The sequence below is a fragment of the Narcine bancroftii genome, chromosome 8 (genome assembly GCF_036971445.1).
Source record: "Narcine bancroftii isolate sNarBan1 chromosome 8, sNarBan1.hap1, whole genome shotgun sequence".
NCBI lineage: Eukaryota > Metazoa > Chordata > Chondrichthyes > Torpediniformes > Narcinidae > Narcine > Narcine bancroftii.
Genome location: NC_091476.1, coordinates 34,473,982 through 34,488,756, shown reverse-complemented (window position 1 = coordinate 34,488,756; position 14,775 = coordinate 34,473,982). Strand labels below are relative to the sequence as shown.

Below are 14,775 nucleotides of genomic sequence, written 5' to 3'. Positions count from 1 at the left end.
CAAACTAAGTATAGCCACTGGTGAGCCTTCTTCATGATTGCATCGACATGGAGGCTCCATGACAAATCTTTGGAGATGTTGACACCTCACTACTGTGCCCTCGATGAGGACTGGGATGTGTTCTCCTGATTTCCTCCTGAAGTTCATAATCATCTCCTTGGTTTTGCTTAGTGTTGAGTGCAGGTTGTTGGCATGCCACCATTCAACGAGTTAATCTATCTCCTTCCTGCACGCTTCCTCATTGCTTCTGCCAGCAACTGTGGTGTCATCGGCGAACTTGTAGTTTCTGACCACACAGTCTGGTTCATAGCACCCAAAATAATTAATCCCTAAATTTGGTAAGCACCTCTAAAATCAATAGCTTCTAGCATTCATAGTGGTAATATAACCAAAGAAAATATTCATGTCCTGTGATGAATGCTATTTTTTTTTAATTCAATGGTTAATATTGGAATTGAAGCATTGCCACAACAAAAGAGATTGTGCTTTGGCCTGAATGAAGAAAGAGCAGAAAGCAAAACATCAAGAAATATGCTCACAAAGATATCTCAGCCTCTTCAGTTGATTATGGTGAGATGATGTTAAGGAAAAAACTCTTTCAGCAAACATAATTCATCAGGAAGCATGAATTTTTTTTTAAATTCTGGCTTGACATCAAAGAAATTAACATTTTGGTGTTCAGAGGTAGGGATATGCAAAAAGGAATAAGATGCTGAAACTATTTTTTAAAAACTATCATGGTTTGAAACATTCATTAAGAGTTTGTGGATTGTAATTTTTGAATGGTCACATTGTTCAGATGAGCTGTAATTTTGTACGAACACACAACGCAACAGCTTTTATACTGATTTTTATTCATTTTTTTCAGAATATGGATATCACTGACCAGACCTGCACGTATTGCCCAAACTGAATTGCTTGGGTGGTGATTGGCATTGTGCAACTGAATCAACTACTCTGGGATTTAACAATCAGAATTTATTGTCGTGAAGAAGTCACAAAATTCAGTGTTTTGTGGCAGTAATAATAGTATAAACATTCATGTTAGGAATCATCTTACAACAATAATACAAAAAAATTTAAATAGTAGCACATCAAAAAGTAAGGTAGTGTCCCTTGTTCATTGATTATTCAGGAATCTGATGGCAGCAGGGAAGAAGTACACCTTGTGCTGCTGAGTGCTTGTCTTTAGGCTCCTGTACGTGATGGTAGCAGAGTAGCTGGGTGGTGGGAGGATAGAGGCTGCTTTTTTAAGACACTGCCTCATGGATGTCCTCGATGAAGTGGAGTCTGATGCCTGTGATGTCACAGGCCGAGTTAACAACCCTCTTCAGTTTATTCTCATCCAGAGAGTTGGCATACTGAATCTCCTCAAGCAACGCACCAAGTATAGCTGCTGATGGGTCTTCTCTGTGATTACATCAACATGGAGGCTCCAGAACAGATTTTTGGAGATGTTGACACACAGAAATTTGAAGTTCCTGACCCTCTCCACTACTGAGCCCTCTGAGGACAGGGTCACGTTCGCCTGATCCAACATTGAAGGACCAGCAAGATGAGTCCAAGTCATAGCAGTGTGCTTCTTGGAGGGAGACGCATGTTATATTTCCACACATTTGCTGTTTTTTGGACAAGCGCTATTGGAATTACCTGGGTGAGTAATTGCATTTTGTGTATGGCATATACTGCTTAGCAGCCATTATCAAGGAAAGAATGCATGTTAAGTGTGATTAATGGGATCCCTATTAAGCACGCTGCATTGCCCTGAATGGTCTCAGATGTTTCTGTTAGAACTGCCTTATTCAGGTGAGTGGTGGAGAGTAATCCAGATCAAACTCCTGACTTGCAACCTTGGAGATGGTACAAAAGATGTGAGCTATTTTATACAAATTACACTCTAAAGCATACACAGGCTCTGACCACCATTGTCACTTCAGGTGTTCTTAAGGAATGACACGTGAATGAGTGGCAACCTCCTGCATATTAATAACAGACTTGATGATAGATATGCTTTTGAATTTCAAGCATGAAGAAACTTCATTCTTTCATAGCAGAGCATGTATGGTGGAGACATCCTTAACCTTTCCTGAAGCTAAGGAATCATCCAGGTCATGCTGCATCCAAACAGACTGCTGAAATATTGCAACTGGAATTGAACATGGTACAATCAAGCATCCTCACTTGTGCCATTTTATGGAAAGATGCTTTTGATGCAGCAGCTGAAGCAAGCTCAGTAACTACTGGGAAAAGGAGTTTTTTTTTAAATAACTACTTTGATGCTCTAAAGTAAATGTGAACAGCTGATATAGTTGGTTTCATAATATGCACTTAATTTTCTTATATTTTAAATGTCTGAAGGCCAAAAAAAATTATGCTAAAAATTAAATTTCACTTTTAAAAGGCACCCAAGTCCCATGCCAAAGCTCAGTTGGTAAAAGTTGCCAGGGCATCTCAGATCCTCTTCACTATACAGACTTTTGCCAGGATGTCTCTATCAATAGTCCAGGTGAATGTAATTATTTTGATTTGTTCCTATCTCTGGAACAAGCAGTGGAACATTTTCTTTACAATTCAATTAAAAATTTCTTTTTGTTTAAACCCTTTGTTCAAGACAATGGATATGATTTTTAAGATTTAGCGATAGTTCTTGCTCTAACATTAAGAAAGTTTGGGAACGTGACATTTAACAACTCTTTTCTGAAGATACATGGGAGTCTATTTTGAAAAAGGTGCATTATTCTTCTCTGTGCCGGACATTTCTTATTACAATTTAAAGTAGTCCATAAGGTCCACTATTTCAAGTTTAATTAGCTAAATTTTACCCCAATATATCCTCTAAATCTGATAAGTATATAACTCAGGAAGGTACTTTATATCATGTGTTCTGGCTTTTTCCTTCCCTTTGCAACTACTGGAAAGTGGTATTTAGTATACGATCTTTAATTCTTGATAGAATTCTCTCTCCAAGCCCTTTTATTGTTAATGTTGGAATAAGTGGGCCAATGAACTTAATTTTGACTCCAACTCAATCCCATATGGTTGTTTTTGTTTCCCTGATTGTGAGAAGGCTCATTTTACTGTGGTGGAAAGATGTTATCCCTCCCATTCATACACAATGGTTATTCAATTTGATGGCATCGCTTTCCTGAGAGAAAATTAGGTGCTCAATTAATAATTTTTTTTTTTCATTTTGGGTTTTTTTTTTCAATTTTATTTTTAAAAATTCATAGATCAATTATTTTTTGCTCTATCAAAAATATTTTATTTGTTTTATTTTTTTCATTTTTGAACTATTAGTATTGAAATTAGTAGATGACACCAGGTTTTGATTGCAATCACTCAGATGATAGATTGTGCTTCGAACTATATTAGTGTTACAGAGTTCTGTGTTGTGTATTGACCTATGTGTTGTGTGGTTTTATGTTAAAAAGTGAGAGTTTGCCTTTAAGAGCCAAGGTGAAGGTGGAATGCTGAGAGAGTGGGAGATGGACTGGGCATGTGCAGAAAATTATCTAAAAATTTCTGGACTTGGAAGTCAAACCACCACTGGGTGTGCTGTAGAGTGGAAGAAGACCCAAAACAAGTCATTCTTTGGAGGTCAATTTAGAATGTTGGGCATTTTAAAAGGGATAAACATTCCAAAGGTAGCCAGAAGGATCAGGATCAAGTCATTTTCCTCTCTCTGCAAGCATCACAAGACAACTTCGAATTTTGTGCTCTCTCTCGCTAAGATCTTTTGGCTTCAGTTTACCAAGCAAACTGAATTTTGTTTATGATCTTTGCTTCGATTGAGATCAAAGTTTTGTGAGTCCTGTGTATTGTGTGTCTAAGTTGTTCTGTGGGCTGGTTGGAACGATAACTTAGACTTTAATTACACATGTTATATTTAGGCTGGGGAATTTATTAATTTTACACGGTTATAGAAATTTGCATAGTAACCAGTGGGCATTGTTATAAAAGGAGGGGATTTTGAATTAAAGTTTGAAGGTGAATTTTTGTTAATAAAGTAATTGTTCATCTTTACCCCTGTGTGATGTGCCTTCTTTGTGGTTGCTGGCTTGATCTTGTAACAATTAGTTAAAGGCTTTGTTTCTTTTTTTAAAAAATCTACAACATGAATCATACATATCTTGATTACCATTGTTTACTATCTGTAAATTTACTTCTACCTGAAATTTATTTCATATGCATCTATGTATTTGAAATTATTAATTTCTCAAAACCAATAAAATGATTGATAAAGAAAGAGAACATGACTGAGAGCACATATGTAGGTTGGGAACAGATCGGTCAAAAAGAAAGACCATTGTTCGCATCAAGGTTAATTCATCAGCACAGCTTGGTAGAGATGAATGAATTAAGGATGCCACTGTTTAAAGCCGACAGATCATTTTGCAGGTTTAATTATCAACTCTTTGCCATACTCCTTGAATGTCATGCAGGCAATAAAAATAGGAAATTATGGAACAGATAGCAAAATGTGAAGATAAAGTTTTGGATTCAAGGCCTTCTCCAGCAATCATTTATCAAGAACAAATGAGATTGCATGCTAAGGAATAATGGCCATTATTCTAATAATGGAATTCTAATTCTGATATTACAAGTCCATAATTTACAGAAAAGAAATATTGGTGCCAAGATTTTAAGTAATATTTTAAAAACCTGCAGCTACTAAGTTGTAATTCACAAATTGGCATAATTTTGACAAATAATTTTATTATGTGCATCTTTGATGTATTCTGGAAATCTAAAAAAGGAATAAATTGAATTGTCTCAGTGCTCTGAAGTAGCTGATGCTATGCGTACTGTCATTAGTTTTACAAACATGATATTTTCCCACACCTTTCCCTAAGGCAAAAAGTAGATCACAAAATTGCAGCTTGACAATGCCACCGGTTTCATTTTCATTAAAATATTGAACTCATTCAGCCACTGCTGAAAATATAATGTCCTTTGAATTCAAGGCATGGTTTTCTAAATAGGCCTCTGCAACCCTGTCCAAACCCAGCAGTTATCTTTATAAAGTGCACAAGAAATGAGCAACAAAACTGGTCCACTTGTTTTTTTTTAAAAAAAAGGGTAATAGGGAGACCAGTGGGTCTCATGTTAGTGATGGGAAAACTAGTGGAGAGAATTCTTAGAGACAGAATTTACGAGCAGTTGGATAAGGAACTTCTCAGTGATCGTCAGCAAAGCTTTGTGAGGGATAAGCTTCACAAGGCTTTTTGATTTTTTTTTAAGGAAAAGAAATTTACCATATATATTTACCATATAACAATTACAGTATGGAAACAGGTCAGCTTGGTCCCTCTAGTCCATACCGATTTAAGTGATCTTAACTTACCTGCTCCCTGCCCATAGCCCTCCAATCATCCATACACTTATCCAACTTTTCTTAAATGACCTTGTTGCAACCAAGGTCATCCACTCAGCCACCACTCTGAGTAAAGAAGCTCCCTCTCATGTTGCTTCTAAACTTTTGCCCACTTACCCTTAATGACCTCTCATTGATTAAGGTAGGTCAGTAGATATGGTGTATATGAATTTTAAGGCATTTGAGAAGGTTTTCCCATGGAAGACCCCCCCACCCCACCCCAAAAAGTCTTGGGATCCGTGGAACCTTGGCTGTGTGGATTCAGAATTGGCTTGCTTACAGAAAGTAAAGGGAAGCAGTAGATGGAACATATTCTGCCCGAGTTCATTAACTAGTGGAGTTCCACAAGTATCCATTCTGATTTTTATAAATGACCTGGACAAATTAAAGGGATGGATCAGTAAGTTTGAAAATTATATGAAGGTTGGAGGTGTTATGTTCAATATAGAACGCTGTCATAGATTTCAACAGGATACAGACTTGCAGAATTAGGCAGAAAACTGACAGATGGAGTTCAATACAGCATTTTTCCTCAGTGCCAGATTAATTGAAGTACTCAATGAACCTCACACCAGTAAAATGTAGCTCTTCCTCTGTACCATCTGATTTTGTTCAGTAATCCAATTCTCTGGATGCGTGTCTGGGTTGACTTGCTGGATAGAATGCGTCTGCAGCTCTTGTGTTTTTCTGTTATACTTTTTTCAATTTTGAACTTTTTTTTCTTTAGTAGTCATATAATTATGCTTTGGGCAAAAACCTAATGTTAGAGTTCAATTATAAAAATTATTTGGGATGAAATGTAAGGTTTTGTTGATCAATAGTCCTCAATGAAAATTGGAAACTTTCCTAATCATCCCAAATAATTTTCCAAAAAAGTTCAAAATTGAAGTTAGAGTTGAAGAGTGAACCATATAATTTGTATTATATTCCCATATAATATATGGGAATCATAATGATGGTAATTTAATTATTGTGTTGCTTCATATGTATTTGAGAGGTTCTGATAGCTCAGTGGTAAGAGCACAGGTCTTGTTAACCAGCAGTCGTGAGCTCAGTCCTTTCTAGGGCCTGTGAGGGGTGCTGGAAAAAGTGGTGGCTCTCTGTCTTCCTTATGGTAAATAACATTAAAGAATTTCATCTAATATTAAATCACAATAATGGAGCCTTTAGCATCATGGAGAGCTTGGGCAAATCATTTTTGGATCTTAATTAAAAATCCCACAAACTAGTTGCTGATCAGTGGGAAAGAGCATGTGGGCATGCAAAATATGGTCACAGAGGTGTGAACAGTTCTGAAAAAAAAAAATCACAAATTTGAAATTTAGACAGATTAGCGGTATTAATTACTTAGCATATGGACTTTGTTTCGTTAGCATTGGTCAAAGATGAGGGTGAAAATAGGTCAAAATGCGGCAGTTAATGGATTAATAGGGAAAATGCTGGAATCTAACAAATAGGAAGAATGCAATATTAATGATACCAAATGTGAATACAAGTAACCAGAATTTTTTTTTCAGTTTCCATTCAGCTGACAAGACCATGGCAAATTAATTTTTGATAGATGTAGATTTTAAGAAAATCTTCACTATGGATTCAGATTATTATAAGAAAATTAATGAAAATGGTGACTTGACAGGGGCACAGATTGAGGATTTGTTAAGGGAGTAAAAATGAAGAGAAGAAAGAAACAGGTCACTATGCTTAAAGCTGTAAAATTGCATGGAATTTGGTATTGGGGCATCAGCTGTTCACTGTTGCATGGATGAGGGGATCAGGTGTAAATATATTTATGGATTATAAAACTAAGGGATAGTCTGGGTTATGAGGAGCTGCAGAGACAATTCAGTATAGTCTTCGAGGGTATGAACATGGCAGAGGGAATATCATGTGGAGTAGTGGATATTTGTTCCCTTGCAGTGGGAAGAGGAATGCAAGAGGTTTTTTTTAAAAAAGTGAGCTTAAGAGATTCATGTTAAGGATCTGGATATTTTTGTGCAAAAATTGCTGACATTTAAGATGCAAGTATTTTGGAACACAAGGAAATTTGAATGTTAGAGCAAGGACAAGTTGTTTCAATTGTATAACGTGGTGGTGAATCTGCACTTCAAATATTATGTGCACCAATCGCATCCATTGAGGACATAATTGCAACAGCAGGAGAGCAAAGGCAGCTCATCAGATGGATATTTGGGAAACAAGGTCTGTTTCTGAGAGTGTTTTATCAGCTTCCAAAATAAATATCCCTGCTTCTCAATGTGAGCCTATACTGATGTATTTTGATGGAAAAGTATTTGATTTTACTGGGCATATTTGCTGGTTCCCAATCTTTTATCAACCTAATTGTTTACAGGTTGGATTAAATTTAAAAGCAAGTAAACTGTATGCAATTTTTTTGGTAATCTTTTTGCACAGAACCGTTAGAATAAAATGTTGACTGTTTTATCAGTGCCCAATAAAAAAAATGGATAGCATTAGCTGAACATTTTGCTTTACTCTTCATTCATGGAATGTGTGTGTTATTGTTGAATGAAGCATTTGATAACAATGAAGGACCAAGATCAATTTATGAATGTTTGAATACTTTTCTATGGTGTTGTAAGGGATTTTGCCCCATCAATATGAAGCTATTAGCAAGAGATTTCCAAAGTAGGTTTGCTTTTACCCAAATGGAATTTTGAGTGCCTCTGAGCCAGCAACCTTGTCCTCACGCGAGGATGAAGCTGCAGATAGGGAAAGTTCTTTTAAAAGAATCTCAGCAAGTTGAAATTGGAGTAATCAAATTGGTTTGAATGCAAGATTGGATGCCATTCAAATACATAGTTTTGTCTTGAATGATGTCAAGCTTCAAATAAGTTGTATTTGACATTTAGAGCATATTCCAGTGCATGTTGGATGAGTCATTTGCTGCAGTCTTAAATAGGTGGTCCAATTAAATCTCGTAGATATACAGGAAATAAACATCACACTATTGTTTTGGAGTTGACGAAATAAAACATGGCATGTTAATGTTCTTGTGCTGGAACACATACAAGGTTGGCTGAATTTATTTCCTTTCAGAATGAAACAGTCTGCAGATGCTGTGATTGTAGAAAATACACAAATGTTGGAGGAACTTTGCAGGTCATAAAGCATTCACAGGAGTTTTTAACTTATATTTATCTCTCTCTGGGAATATATATAGCCCTTCTTCAAAGCAATTATTTCCTTTTCTTTCTGACATCAGATAATGTGGATTTTTTTTTCTTCAATGTATTGCTCCCATAAAAACTAAACAGGAAAAACAAAAGGTGGCAGGTTAGCCTTTTGAATGTGCTCCACGATTCCATACTCTGTCTCCCCTTTCTGCTTTACATCTTGTAATATGAAATCCATCTCAGCAAATGTATTTAGAAATGTCACCACTCTCACCTATTATGCCAGAGAATTCCACATTTGTCATCCTCTATATGGAGAAATCTTTACTGATTTACTGAAATGTTTGTCTTTGCATCCTGAGACTAATCGCTTGCCTTACCACCCTGTCTTAATATCCTTCCTGTTATTCAGGGAGGCATCTCAAAATGTTTGTAACATTGCAAAGGTCTGCTCTTTTTCTCTGTACCTTAAACAATTTCCAATCTAGTTGATCTCATCCTTGATTGACATTCAAAGGTTAGTTAAAATTTTACTGAGAGACCAAAGGAGATATTGCTGGTTTCTGGAATATCTGAGGAAATCAAAGTACTGAGGCAGAGAGCTGAGAAAAGAATTACCAGAAATACATTCCCCCTAACTGGGGAGCAATTAAATTTGGGAATGATGGGGAAGCTTGGGTTGAAAATTTTGAACAAGCTATTTTGTGCAAACTCTCATCACTCCTTTCTGGGAGTATAGTCAAAACAAGGACTATAAATGGTTCAATGAAATGTTTCAAGGATAATTGAATGTGGGTATTAGATACTGGCATTGCCAGGATGAGAAGGTTTATGTTGGTTGTGGCGACACTAACTTATTCAACAAACTAAACCTTCCCTACCTCATAGTCATAACCTCCTGTGTGCCAGTTTCTTAAATGTCCCTTTGTACCAGTTTACACCACCACCACCACCCCTGGCAATGCATTCCAGGCACCCACTACTCTGTTTATTTTAATAAAAATAAAGTCCTAGCTCTTTTGACCTTGCCTCAAGATATGTTCTCCAATCCAGGCAACATCCTAGTAAATCTCCTCAGCAGCCTCTCCATAGCTTCCACATCCTTATTGGAATGAGGTGACTGGAAATGAACACAATATTCCTAGTGTAGTCTAACCAGAGATTTATAGAGCTGCAACATTACCTCATGAATCTTGTACTCAATCCCCTGACTAACGAAGGGTGGCAGACCTTCAGCTTTCTTAACTACCTTTTCAAACTGCACGTTAACCATGAGAGAAATGGATATGGATCCCAATTTCCCTCTTTTCTTACACTCTGCTCTTATCATTAATCATATATTCTGCTTTTGTTTGACCTTCCAAAATGACAAATTGAACTAGATCAGCCACTTTTCTGCCCAATTCTGCATCGTGTCTGGATCCTGTTGAAACCTACGACAACCTTCTACCTCAATATCACTTGCAAACCTTCGAACCCTCCTCAAAAGGAAATGGGATAAATCCTTTGGTACAATAATTGTCTTTCTCTGAGACAGTTAATGGGGGAGAGGGAAGAGAGGTTGAGGTTTAATCTGAAATGCATCAGCAATTCTCTCATTTTAAGTTCATAAACTTTAATGAAACAGCAGATTATGCCATGTCACCCTCTTTAAAGTATCCACATCCTTCCTGGAGGGAGGAACTGAACACATTGTGCCAAGTGGGATCTGACTAAGGACCTGTGCAGCAGCAACATTAATCCAATATTATACTGAACTTATTTTCATTCACATCTTGTAGAGATTAGCACTTTTGTTTAAATTCCACCATTTTCTAATATCCACTTATTGCCTGACACCATCTCTGTGCAAACTACACTAAAATCCTAAGTATCCAGCACCTACAAGGATAGCAAATGCTGGATATGCCAATTTTCCAGTTGACTTAGACACACTCTTAGAATGCCAAATTAATGCACTTGTCTTAGAATAAACCAATTAAAAAAGAAAAGGCAGTGCAAAATGTAGAGTGATCTGCCAACGGCTGTGGTGTCATCGGCAAACTTGTAGACAGTATTGGAATTGTGGGCAAAGCATGCATCCTTGGGGTGCACCTGTGTTCATAATCAGAGAGGAGGAGACATTGTTCCCAATTCATATTGACTGTGGTCTTCTGATGAGAAAGTCAAGGAGCCAGTTGCAGAGGAGGGAGGTACAGGGGCCCAGAGTTTGTAGGTTCTCAACCAGCACCAAGGGAATAATGGAACTGAAGGCTGAGTTGTAGTCGAAGAAGAGTAGCCATACATATGAATTGCTGTTTGCGGTGATTCAGAACTGAGTGGAGAGCCAGCAATATTGCATCTGCTGTGGTGCCAATCTGACGATAGGAAAACTGCAGTGGATCCACATCTTTGCTTAGGTACAAGTTCTGGCCATGACCAGACCCTCAAAGCATTTATTCACAGTAGTTAGCCTGTAACTTACAAAATTGAATTCAAACCACCATCGTCAGCACTGTAACAGCATTGTGATCACGCTAACTGTGCTGCCATCATCATTAAACCCCACCCCCTAACTGGGCAGGGATAGGGAGAGACTTTGGAGGAGACACCCCAGTAGGGAGCAGCAAGGGCCAGCTCTTCATTCTGGATCCTGCCATTTTATTCAGATGCTAATTTATTGAAAGTTTATTCAAACAGCTACTGAGGGAAGAGCACATCCAGGGTCCATCTTCACCACATGGTGGTGTGTTGCTTTGGAGATTTACTTTTACGATTTTAAACTTTCTTTTTACATTTTTATTTATTATTTATCTTAAATTTTATTTATTTCCTCAGATTTTTTTTTTGCTTATTGCTATTTTTAACCTTTTCAGCCTTTCACATTCTCAAGTTCACTTTGGTATATTTTCTGTCTTTTGCTTATTTTAGAAATAATTGATTCATTTCACCTGCTATTATGGTTGCCAACAATCATTATTTATGTTTGAACGCAGATACAATACAAGGGTTTCAGAGGTGTGTAGGGAGATACTTGCATACAAAGAGGATGGAGGGATATTAATCAGGTGTGTGTAGATTTCCATTTGATTTTGAAATCATATTCAGCACAGATAAATGTGCTTGTTCTTATGTTGTATTGTTCCATGGATTATGCTCTCATACTTTATTTAATCTCTTTTTAAATTGTTCTTCCAGTGGTATTTTATCTGTCCATAAATTGAACATAGTTGCAAATTCCAAATTCTCAAAATATTTCTCAATTATTTTGATACAACTTCCTCTGGTTCAAATTGTTTCCAATCAAATTTCAGATAAATTTAATCACTTACTTATTCAATTTGAAATTATAGAATGATCACTCTTCTCCAGAATTAATTCTGTTCCCTCACACAACTTGATCCAATTCTTGATTGGTTCCTCAATGGTAGACTTTTTAAAAACTCAATACCAGTGTTTTCCATGATAATTGAGTTTAATGTCCTCTGAGAACTGTTGCATCACATAATTAATGCTAGTTTCCTGAACTTCTGCTGTAACAATATCAAATTTACATAGTGTTTTGAGCCAAAATCTCTATTATGAGGGATATTGCATACTCTTTCAATATTTTGTTGACCTTTGCTTGAAGACAAGTGCACTTGAACATCATGTTTCTAATGGAACCAATCATAATATTGTCGACTAGATATCATATTTTGCAATACTTGCATCATTCATTAGTTTCAGTTTTAAATGATTCAAGTATTCAGATGTAGACCATACCTTCATAATTTCCTGCCATAGCCTCTCTCGCTAACATCTTCTTACCATCCCTCATCTCTCTCTCTCTCCTTTCTTGACAGTTTGTTTTGTTCAACTAATGTACTTTATAGCCTTCACTTCAGATTCAAATTTCCACCAACCTCAACTTCCTGCTTCTCACATTAAAACCCTTACAGTCCTAGTTGAATGATTCATCAGAACAGTGCTCCACAGGCAGATCACATTTCAACAAAACCACATCTCTCTAAATGTTGCTGATGAACAAGTTTTGCACATTACTGTGGCATACATCAATCTCAGATCCGCCCTGTGCCAATATGCATCCAAAGAGATAATGTATAATTTATTTCAAGATTCTCCCTTTTAACTTGTATCCTAAATTTTAAAAGCCAACCACCATGTTATTGGTTCCCAGTTGAATTACAATAAATCCATGTTCCAATCCCTTTTCAGTGCCAACTGCTCAGTCCAAGAATCCGCCCTGCTCCAGCTCCCTCAACAACCGTTGAGGCTAAAGCTGGATGAGGTCCTTACCTGGGAAGAGACATACAAGGCAATTGAACAACTGAAAAGTGGCAAAGCAGCAGGTATGAATGGAATCCCCCCAGAGGTCTGGAAGGCGGGCTGCAAAGCTCTGCATACCAAACTGCATGAGTTTTTCATGCTCTGCTGGGACCAAGGAAAGCTGCCTCAGGCCTTCGTGATGCCATCATCATCACCCTGTACAAAAACAAAGGTGAGAAATCAGACTGCTCAAACTACAGGGGAATCACGCTGCTCTCCATTGCAGGCAAAATCTTCACTAGGATTCTCCTTAATTGACTAATACCTAGTGTCGCCGAAAATGTCCTCCCAGAATCACAGTGTGGCTTTCGCACAAACAGAGGAACTACTGACATGGTCTTTGCCCTCAGACAGCTCCAAGAAAAGTGCAGAGAACAAAACAAAGGACTCTACATCACCTTTTTTGACCTCACCAAAGCCTTCGATACCGTGAGCAGGAAAGGGCTTTGGCAAATACTAGAGCGCCTCGGATGCCCCCCCCCCCCCCCCGCCCGCCCCCCCAAGCTCCTCAACATGGTTATCCAACTGCACGAAAACCAACAAGGTCGGGTCAGATACAGCAATGTGCTCTCCGAACCCTTCTCCATTGACAACGGCATGATACAAGGCTGCGTCCTCGCACCAACTGTTGGAATATAGGAGTTAATTAATCATAGAAAATATGTAGAATATATGCTTATGTACTATTCATTTTGTATACATGAATCCAGTACTATGTAACAATTTAATATTTATTTCATGGTGAAGGGAAAGAGTAATGTAAGTAAGGGGCAGCCACAGTATGTAGCAAAGTTGGCTGATTACAGTAGGTTTAGAATTGCCTGCTCCCAAAATACAAAAGAGAGGATATGTATGAAACAATTTAGTAGGAACGTTAAGGCAAAAGGAGGTGATGATTAGCACAGGAGACGATGGCCAGACAAGAACAAAGAGAATCCTGACAGAGACTGTCAGAAACAAAGAGAATGGAATAACTCAGTAAGAAGGCAGAAGGAGGTGTTGAGTAGAACAGAAGAACATGGCCAAATGAGAACAAAGAAATAATTAGAAATATCTGGGGTATGAATTGATTTCTGATCAAAACAACAGGACATTCTGGCCTTGAGGATTAAGATGGGAGCTCTACACCCCAGATATCTGCAGAGCAGGAAATTACTTGTGATAAATCTTATGCAAGAAATCTAGCAAAGAAAGCCAACTTTTGTTCTGTATGATCATGAGATCTAGTAAAGGAAGCCAACTTTTGTTCTGTATGATAAGGTTGAGCTATATAAACTGTAGAGACTGGACAGTAGAGGTCAGTCTTGGGGAATAGCTCACTGTGCAGGTGACCTATGAACTAACAACTGAACCAGAGCTCCGTTAAGCTTTATTCTTGTGCTGTGTAATAAACTGATTGTTGAACCGAATACCTTCTCCTATCACTTCATTCAACGAGCACGCTGGACTCAGACGACACAGACTAAATTGAGTGACCACGACGTGATGAAGATGGAGAAGTGATGGAAGAGAAAGAGACGAAACAACGGTCGATTGTGGTGTGGTGATAACAAGTGGCCACTCAACAGAAGAAGGTAAGCAGACGCCTGTTTAAACAAAGTTCTGCTATTGGCAACGATAAAATTGTGTGTTGTCACTACTCTGCAAAAGTCCTAGCAGAAGCCAAGGAATAAAAGGGGGTTAGAGTCCCCTGCAGGTAACGGGGGTTAGAGTCCCCTGCAGGTAACGGGGGTTAGAGTCCCCTGCAGGTAACGGGGGTTAGAGTCCCCTGCAGGTAACGGGGGTTAGAGTCCCCTGCAGGTAACGGGGGTTAGAGTCCCCTGCAGGTAACGGGGGTTAGAGTCCCCTGCAGGTAACGGGGGTTAGAGTCCCCTGCAGGTAACGGGGGTTAGAGTCCCCTGCAGGTAACGGGGGTTAGAGTCCCCTGCAGGTAACGGGGGTTAGAGTCCCCTGCAGGTA

General features: G+C 38.1%; 1 protein-coding gene and 1 long non-coding RNA gene across 11 annotated transcripts in view; both read right to left on the bottom strand.

Annotated features, from left to right (window-relative positions):
- Positions 1-14,775, bottom strand: part of diaph2 (diaphanous-related formin 2) — a 569,879-nt gene that overhangs the window by 515,044 nt on the left and 40,060 nt on the right. The gene's annotated exons all lie outside the window — the stretch shown is intronic.
- Positions 959-12,886, bottom strand: LOC138740587 (uncharacterized). Its single transcript, XR_011343056.1, has 2 exons — positions 12,787-12,886; positions 959-8,641 (listed from the first exon to the last, which is right to left on the bottom strand). It is a non-coding gene; the product is annotated as an uncharacterized lncRNA (long non-coding RNA).